The sequence below is a fragment of the Lactuca virosa genome, chromosome 5, assembly GCF_052849685.1.
Source record: "Lactuca virosa cultivar CGN04683 chromosome 5, Lactuca_virosa_CGN04683_v6, whole genome shotgun sequence".
NCBI classification, from domain to species: Eukaryota; Viridiplantae; Streptophyta; class Magnoliopsida; order Asterales; family Asteraceae; genus Lactuca; species Lactuca virosa.
The window spans coordinates 197,828,052-197,838,395 of NC_136430.1; positions in this window are offsets into that span (position 1 = coordinate 197,828,052).

Genomic DNA, 10,344 nt, shown 5'->3' on the forward strand with positions numbered 1-10,344 from the left:
TTAATTAACCAAGAGTTCCCACTTTTTTGCTATTCGGGAGATCTCTTCGGATAAAAAGTCGGCCGATGTGTATGTCGTGGAGATCTTTGCTCATCATGGGGTTCCGGTGTCCATTGTTTCAGACCGTGATATTCAGTTCACCTCCCGTTTCTGGCAGAAGTTCCATGAGGAATTGGGCATGAGGTTGCATTTCAGCACTACATATCACCCGCAGATCGACGGCCAGAGTGAGCAAATGATACAAACCCTTGAGTATAAGTTGTGAGCCTGTGTAATTGATTTTGGTGGGAGTTGGGATTCCTACCTACCTATTGTGGAGTTCTCCTACAACAATAGTTATCACTCGAACATCGGTGCTCAGCCTTTTGAGCTCGTATGGTCGGAGATGTCGTACCGCGGTTTGTTGGGGGGAGGTTGGTCACAGGGTTATGGGAAGGACCGAAGTAGTCCTTCAGACCACTGAGCTTATCCAACAAATCAGGCAGAGACTATAAACAACATAGTGTCGACAGAAAAGCTATGCCGACCGACACCGATCCGAGATGGAGTTTCAGGTCGATGATATGGTATTACTGAAGGTCTCACATTGGAAAGGTATGGTACGCTTCAGGAAGAGGGGGAAATTGGGTCCTCGATATATTGGACCTTATCGAGTAATTTCCATGGTTGGAAAGGTCGCTTAAAGGTTGGATCTACGTGAGGAGCTTAGTCGGATTCACAACACTTTCCATGTTTTGTAGTTGCGGAAGTAAGTATTGGATGATGAGGCAGTGGTTTACTTGGACTATATTCAGGTCAATGAGCACCTGAAAAATGTTGAGAGGTCGGTGGCTATTTTGTAGAGAAAGATGAAGGTCCTGCGCAAAAAGGAGATACCTTTGGTAAAGGTACTGTGGCAGCATCGGAGAAGCTTTGAGTGAACATGGGAGCCGGAGGGTGAGATGCGGGAACATTATCTTAAGTTATTCTTTGCAGCAGACTTCGAGGACGAAGTCTAAACCATGTGGGGGAGAATTGTAACATCTTGATGTTAAGGTACTTCTAAATTCAATCCTATAGTTTAATCATGTTGCATTTTGGTACCTAAATTCAAGAAACTGTGCAAAAGGAGCCCTAGTGGCATGGTTGTAATTTGACCTTCAGAGTATGCTATGCGTAAGTGGTGTATGTTGAGCTTATTAGGGCACATCCTAGTATGCATGGCGTACATCAGTGTACACGGGGCATACTTTCCAGATAAGGAAACCCTAATTTTTAGGGCGTGACTCGTATTATGTCCTCATTTCACCCACCTTAACCGCCTCCATCCCTCTCATATGTTTATGAAACCCTAGTTTCACCTTGAGGAGCCTTTTAAAAGCTTAGAAGTGTGTTTTTAGTTCCATAGAAGAAAAAAGAAGGAAGTCAAGCTCACCTTGAAGGGGTGGAACACATGGAACTGAGATTTCTGCTTCATTTGAAACCATTCTAAGGTAAAATGCTTGCAACTTTATTCCTCTAGCATATAGATCTAGTTTGGATGTCTTTATGGAGATTTTTTAGGTCCCAAAATGTTAGATCTTGAATATTGAATGTTCTTGACCTTTGAGTTGCCCTTTCAGACCCTAGGAGGGGTCTTAAGTTATAAAATGGGTTTCAAATGGTTAGTTTGGCTTCATGCATCATTTAGAAGGTGTTAATAGAATAAGACCTTATGTTAAGCACTTATTGGACGTACTAGGTCATAAAGTTGGAGACTTTATGACTCCTAAGAGTGTTTCAGCCATGGATCTGAAGTTTGGACGTAAGAGCTTAAGCCATTAAGCTCTTGATGGAATTTTTGGATTTGCGAGGGTACACCCCACGTACTCGGAGTACGCCCTACGTACGAGGTCAACCACCTTGATGGTGGTCAACCTGCGAGGCTTCATGTATGCCCAACGTACCTCTGGAGTACACCCCACGTCCGCACCCTGAGTTGACTTGGTCGAGTTGACTCGGTTGCGTTGACTTGGCTGGGTTGACTCAGTTGACCTAGTTGGTTTGACCAGTTGACTTTGACCAAGTTTGAACTTGAGGGTATTTTGGGCTTCGATGGAAATTGGTTATCTGGTGGGAATATGAATTCAGAGTCAAAACCTCATCAACTTCTGTTCAATTTGCGAGGTGAGTTTTCCTCACCGTACTTTAGTGTCGTATGCACCAAGGCCGACCCATTAGATTGTTATCCTAGTTTATCGCATGGTGGTATGCTATGGTGATCTATTAGATATGTATCCTGGAATATTGGATAAGACTTAGCTTAGTGATCTGTAAGATCTGTCTGATTGTCTGTTGATTGGTTATATGTATGCTTATCTATTATGTATATGTCAACATGGTTTATGTGTGGTTGGGTTGAGGTGGACCAATGTAGACTGAAGACCAAGAGACCCAGGGAGTCCCAGATAGACTGCAGGCCCCAGAGGCGGACCAGCAAGGCCGAAGGCCCAGAGAACGGTCTAGATAGGCTGAAGGTACGGTGAACCATACCAGTCATGGTGAAGGTTCTGTGAGCATACCATATAGACTGTAGGTCGGTAGGGCGTTCCAGTCAGGCTGAAGGCTCTGTATGCATGTTGACTGTATTATGCTTATGTTATGTGTTGTGTCACAACTAGCAAATTAGGGTTAGAACTTAATCCGTGTACAAGATGATTCCTCCATGTAAACTTACAAGAACCCAGCTAGAAAAATTCAAACTACGACGCCCTTTAAGTTCATACTTTCATATATTACGATTCAAACACAAAACTAGATCCAATAAGCCAAGCCCAATAATTTTTGGGCCATAACCCATAAATTCTCAACCCAATACCCTTATTGGACCAAGACTCTCTTAATGGGCTCAAATGGACCGATAACCCCTCCTTTGGGCTTTAATGGGCCGAAAAGCCTATTTTAGCATTAATGGGCCACATTTTTGTTATTGGATCTCCTATTTGGGCCGAGAACCCCTCTTGGGCCGGTTGGGTTATTAAAAAAAAGGGGAAATGAGGGTGGATAATGAGTTTGCCACCTCATTTTAAACTACCATGTATCTAGGTATGAACCATCAAACAACCAAGAACTTCACATCTATATCTAAAGATGACTAACCTACTCTCCTCCATCTCCTTCTCTATTCTCGGCCACACCCTCACACACACACTTCACAATTCCAAAACTTCAAACACTTCTTCTTTCCTCTCAAAACTTCAAATTTCCTCTCATTTCTTCATCTAAAAATTGTGAATTTGTATGAGTTTTCAAGAGGGTTTTCTTCAATTTTCCATCCCTTGGTAAGTTTACTTCACACTTAAGTTGTTTAACTCCATTCTATGCTAAGATCTTTCCTTAAAATCCACTTTATTTTCGGGTTTATGCTCTTAGATCCACCACCATTTTGAGATCTCACCAAAAACTCAAGCTAGGTTCAAAGTTCCATCTTCTTCTTCATCCACATCTCAAAAACCCCAAAGGTGAGTTCATACCCCCTTGTTTTCGGTTTTATAATGTTTTTGGGGGAGGATACAAGTGCTTTTGTGTTAGATCTATGTATATATGCATGTTATGTGTTTAACTTTTAGATCTTTACTTGAAAATGAAGTTTATCACTTGGATCTTCATATAAACCTTGAGAAAAGTATGTGTCCTCACATATAATACTTGTAAACTTGTAGATCTGGGATTTATCCACTTAAAATAGCAAAAACAAGTGTTGTGAACAAACTTAGATAACTTAAACTCAAAAATCAGCCCTTGACAGAAACGTTCTAGTCCAATATCGAACTGTTTTGACCTCCTTAATGGTAATATTTTTCAAAACTGTTTTACATGCAAAAAGTTCAGGTTATTATATTTAAAATGACTACTCTCACGTTTTCATACGATTTTTCTACTATTTTTGGCGAATTTTACAAAACTGCCTATCAGATTTGAAATAATTTCGGACCAACCTGTGAAGGTGAGCAATTTCACACTTGTTAGAGGCCAATAAAAATTATGAGAAAAATTGTGAACAAAGTAGACAACGTTTCCAAACTTCCAGAATTTACGGATCCAAATTTCGACTTACGATGATTTTTCTACAAATTTTCCAACAACTAGGTCAGAAAAGCCAAAAACCAGAAAAATATGTATTTCACCAAAATGAAGCCAAAAGTGATATTTTCGACAAAAATGAGTTTAAAATGTTATTTTTACCACAAACTAGTAAAAAACGCAAGTTTTGAACAAAAAGGGGGCTAAAGTGTTATTTTTACTATAATTGGGCCTTAATTGAAAATTTTGTAGCCTATTGGGCCAAGAACGTCATTTTTACAAAAAGTGGGCTTTTTATATCAATTTTGTAAATAATCGAGCTAAAATAAACAAAACAATAACAAACGGGTTAAACACGATATTCTTATTCTTATTGGGCCTGCAAATAATATACATGTTTAGTGGGCCTTAGTGTCCTTTTACATGTATATTGGGCTCAGGGTAGACATTCACATTCCTTTTGTGCCTGGAAATAATAGATACGTATAGTGGGCCTTAGTGGTCCACTTACATGTTTATTGGGCCTGTGAATGAGTTTTATATGTGTTCTTCTTTCTTTTACGTGTAAATTTTCGATTAAGGATCTAGTGAGACCTGTCGGTTGGCACCTTTGAGTGTACAATCGTAGCCTGTAGTTATAACCAGAGCTTCCTGGAGGGAAAGCGGGAGTTTGTGTATAGATCTATACGGGGGTGACACCCCACACCTGAGCTGTTCGCTACAGTTACACTAGGCCAGTCTAGGGTGACAAAAACCTTATCCTATTCCGTAGGCGTCCCAAAGACGCAAAGACAAGCGAAATTGTCATTATTTAGTATGGTTATCACGACTCACATAGACGAATTAACGTTATAAGATTTACGGGAAACCATTCTATTTTCTTTTTGGGATAAAACGGGAAACCATTCTATTTTCTTTTTGGGATAAAACAGGAAACTATTCTATTTTCTTTTTGGGATAAAACGGGAAACCATTCTATTTTCTTTTTGGGATAAAACAGGAAACCATTCTATTTTCTTTTTGGGATAAAACGGGAAACCTTCTTTTTGATAAAACGACAATCTATAAGCACCGATACTCAGCCACCGGGGTTGAGATTCCAGCATCAGCTCTCGCAGACAACATCGAGTTGTTTGGAAATCATTCTCTTTCTATTTTCGTAAACATTAACACACATGCATTAGTATAAGATCAAACTCAAATATTTCAAACCATTTCTTTTTAGAAAATATCGGATTTCAGAAAGCGCTATGAAAACTATTCTAAACAAGTACAAAAACCATTTTTATACAAAACTGCTTATGAACTCACCAACTTTTTAGTTGACGCTTTTTTAAAACGACTTGTATTCTCAGGGATCCAGTAACAGGTAGTAAGTTCGACTAGGAGATCAAGTGGTGCAACTTCAAGAAATTTTACTTTCTTAGTTTTGTGAAACTGATGAACAAATTCAATATGTAAACTATGTAAGTGTGTATTTCTAATCTATGATGTTTGGTTGCTATGCTTCATTTATATTCAATTGTTATGATACTGTACACGAAGTCATCCGCCCCCGGACGTTTCCGCCGTCAAGGTTCGGGGGTGTGACAGGTTGGTACACTGGGGGAGCTCACTAAGCATTGGCTTGCAGTTTTGGGTTATGTTTCAGGTACTTCAGATGATCGTGGGAAGGCAAAGGCATGAACGTACACATCCTCATGTTTTGAAAACTATGATTGTAAACAATTTGTGAAATTGGTTGGTTTTAAAAAGTTTAAATTTATCATGATTTTTATGGATGTAACATGTAGCTAGCAACCGTAGGTGGGGGTGTCAACCCGCATAGATCTGTACATAAATCTCCTACCCACTTCATATTTAATGGTTAAAAGTTATGGGTCTACTAAGTATTACACTTAGTATGATGAAATGTCTCATGTAAACCATTGAGCGAGTAGTTGTAAAAGATTCTTGCCTTAGCTTTAAATGTCAAGTTACCAAACCAAGGTTTAAAAGTGTATAACTATTATATATGCTTTTTAATCAAAGTTTTAACATTGCATATGTTATGTGGGCAGAGTAAAAACAGTGCATAACTATTATCCAAGTTATGTGAATAGAGTAACAATAGTGCGTAACTAATATCCAAGTTATGTGGGAAAAAATAACAACAATGTAATTTATCAGTTTATATATACGAAAATTCGATAGTTAAATAACAATTTAAATTTATGTAAATAAAAAATAACATTTTAATCATGTATTCTCCCCCGGAAACTGTAATTGTTTTTTTTTTTTAAATGAGGTTGTGAACTCAGTTTTGAAGCGCACTTTCAAATATCATATTTTTGTCGAAGATGTGAGATTGTATCGGAAATCAAACGGGAAGCGGTTCATCGTAAAAAATGTCGGAAAGTGATAAGAATTGAGGTGGATGGCTGCTGGAAAATTTCTGCTGGAAAATTCTCCAAAAAAGGCCTCCCGTCGCTAGAAGCCCGGCTGTCGGCGTGATCGACGTCGGAAAAATGTTTCTCGAAGTTGCTGTTAACGGCGTCGGAGTAGGGGTGGTCATCGGATCCTGGTTAGAGGAAGGGGGTTGGAAGGGTTGATCGGCGCAAAAGGAAGGGCAGACAGTGGTGGCCGAGGGCGGCGCTACGGCGGTCGACGGTGGCTCGTCGGCCAGGAAATGAGGAGAGAGATGGAGAGTTCTAGAGAGAGAGAGAGGTGATGACGAGAGGTGGTTTATTATACATTCTATTTATAGTAGGGGTTTGTTAAAATGGAGGGTCGAAATCACATTTCTATTCGATGCTGAGATCATTGGCTGTCTGGCGCCTTCTTGGGCCACGTGTTGTAGTCGCCCCATTCTGACTTCTCGCGAAACATTTCAAGTTACAGATTTATACTACTCGATTTTACCTTCCGTAAAACATAAAAATATTCGAATAATGATTCGTGAAAATAGTCGAATGATTAGATTAAAAGTTTGTTAACAGAGGATTCTCACTTTCCGCGATTCGACTAAATCCGCAAAAGTGACGGCTTTACGCGAAATGAAAAAGTTAGGAATTAAATCAAATACTCGACTATTTCCTGATCCGTAACATTTTAATATGTTTTTGTGAGGTGACACATAGCTAACCTAATGAATCGTTTGAAGATTCATTATGAGGAAAGCTAGTATTGTTCTACCTTGATCTTATCCACAAAAGTGTCGGAGTATTTCAGGCAAAAAAAGTTATAGTTAGAGTCAAATATAAATTGAATGGTGATTAAGGGAAAAAATTTGTAATTACAAATTCACAACTTACGGAACCTAACAAAACATTTGAAGTTTCATTATTTCGATAAAAGGCCACAAACTATTATTTAATTGTTTGTTTTATTCGAAAGCTCATAACTTTTGCATACAAACTCTGTTTCCGACATTCTTTATATTCCCGGTTTTGTAATTACGTGTACATTTTGTTTAGTGTATCATTTATGCATAATAATACTTAATACATATATTTATCTCAATCATATATATCAAATTAGCATTAGTGTATAATGAAAAAAATTTGTTCGTCAACACTCTATACCCATCGAAGACTTGAATGATATTTTGTATGTATTTCAAAGTATAAAACTTTATTTGCATTAAAATGAGTGGAATATGTTACATTAGATCTATTAGATTATGTGTTCGTAACAATTATTATGGACGAATGTTGACCTAATTTTCATGGTTGTCACATATTCACAATTAATAACTTACTTTCTTTGTAACTACATAAAAGTATTTATTCATTTTCTTATAATTATCGTGATCATATAAGGACAATTATATATATATATATATATATATATATATATATATATATATATATATATATATATATATATATATATGTTGGGTATATTATGTTGCGTCAATGGGCTTTTGTATGGTCTATTTTGTAAATGGGTTGGCCATGTCCTCCCGTAGTTAATTATAGGTTTAGAGTATTTATGGTGCATGCATGCATCTTATTTGAGTACCTCTGATTTTATCTTGTAACCCTAATCACGCCTCTACGGTAGCAATTCTTAATCGAGTTCTTCTGAGGCGTGACCTTTGAATCATTCAGCATATTTGGTATCAGCATTGTATTCATATTATTAATATGTTTGAATCTAAACGATCTTTCAAGGAATTTCATCCTAACAATTGGTATCAGAGCAGGAGACTATGTAATCTATACGCATCTCTTCTATTTATAGAGTCATTAAGGTTACCGTTAATATTGGATCTAGTTTATTCGTCATCATCGTGTTTTTGACAATATTATGTGATCTTAATATTACCCTAAAACTTCTTTAGTTTAAACTTCTGATCTTAACAGGTTTCAAACAAAATATCATCATGCAGCATGACAAATCTCACATCAACTGCATAAATCTCTCCAATAGCATTGTATCGACAACAAGGATCCCGATTCTTTTTCCCAATGAGTATGAGGTTTGGGAACTTCACTTTGAAGACTACGTCCTCGGCCTAGAAGATAACAGCTATTTGATATGGGAAGCCATTACTCTAAGTGCATTTGTTCACACAGGAACCAAAAGAGTTATTAAAACTAAGAAGGACTATAACCAACTGCTTCTTGATGAAAAAGATGTTCCTGAGGATGAGAAAGAAAAGCTAATCATCAATGTTAAAGAAATGAGGATCATTTGATTTGCTTTGCCAGCTGATATCTTTCATCAAGTCAGCTCGTGTGACACTTCAAAAGCTATCTGGGATAAGATCAAAGAACTTTACTCTACTGATGGAGATCTTGAGCACTCTACTCAAACACTCTTACTTTAAGTGTTTGGTGCCTTCCCACAAAAGCCAGAAGAAAATCTGAGTCAAACATTTAATCGCTACAATCATCTTCTCAGCAAGATGATGAAACACGACATTGGACGTGAAGTAATCGAACAAAAGGTCACGCTCATGAACGAGCTTAGATCTGAGTGGATGGAAGTGGTCTCAACCGTCAAGGCACATGAGCAATTCAAAAACTATTCCTTATCCGAGCTTGTTGGAATCCTGAAAGCACACGAAAGTGAAGTGACAAAAGAAGTGAAGGTTGTTTCTCGAATTGGATCTCTAGCTCTCATTGCAAAGGGCAAGACAGTTGCAGAGGATGGGTCTGAGTCTGACCATTCTGAATACAATCTTACAAATGAGGACTATGTGTTAATGGTTTCTAATCCCAAGCGGTTCGCAAGGAAGAAGTTCCCCTCAAACAAGAACCGAAACTGGCAGGGAAGCTATAGCTCTAAAAAGGTGAAAGAGGAGAACAAAAATGGTTCTCAAAAGGAGGAAGAAAAGAAGTAGAAGAATCTCATGGGTGACTCCGGCTATGACTCCAATTATTGTCATGGCAAATATCATTTGGCCAATGAGTGCATGTTGAGAAGGTTAAATGAGAAGAACGAAGGAGAAGATGATGAGGCTTACTACATGCGAAAGCTAGAGGGGATCAAGAAGAAAAAGAATTTCGATAACTCTATGCCTGCTTTAATTGTGCAGGAAAATGTTGTTGAAAACGAGTTTGGAGGAGTGGACGTCTGGTCAATAGACTCTGAAGATGATGAGGTTCGTAGGCCCACACATGGCAGGGCATTCATTGTGAATGAAGGGAGTTCGCAGTTTGGAGGAAGATGCTTGATGGTGACAAACGAAAGGTCACTGATGCAGGGGAATGCCACTGAAAGTGGAAGAAGAGATGATAGTTGTTTCGCAACAAGACCAGTTCCTGAACAAATCAATGAGTGCGAACAACTGATCAACAAGGTAAATCTAATTATTGAATCTCTTAATATACCTGTGTCTAGATACAAAACTGAATTAAATGACCTGAAATTCACATTTTCTAGCATTAATGATAGTTTAAAAAGGACTCATTTGACAAACTCTAACCTAACTGATCAAATTACAAGGGTTTCGTCAAAGAGTGATGAGAGGCGCATTTGGATGGAGAAGATCGAGTCGGATTTGTTTAAGTATAGGGATCAATTGATTTATTTGCAACGAGACAATTTAATGCTTTTGAAAAAACGTAACATTTTTTGTTTAATTGCTAAAAGACTTTATTTTAATATTACTCAGTTGCACCTTGATTGTGAGATTGGTAAGAAAATTCACAAGATGATCTTACCATTTCTTGAATTAAAGGAAGATGAAATTGACGCCGATTGTTATAAATGTGAATCCATCGTTTCGTCTGAAGAAACTTCTGATGCTTACAGGGTTGGACTAGAAAGAATTGAATCATACATTAAGTCCAAAGACCATAAAAACATGTTAAA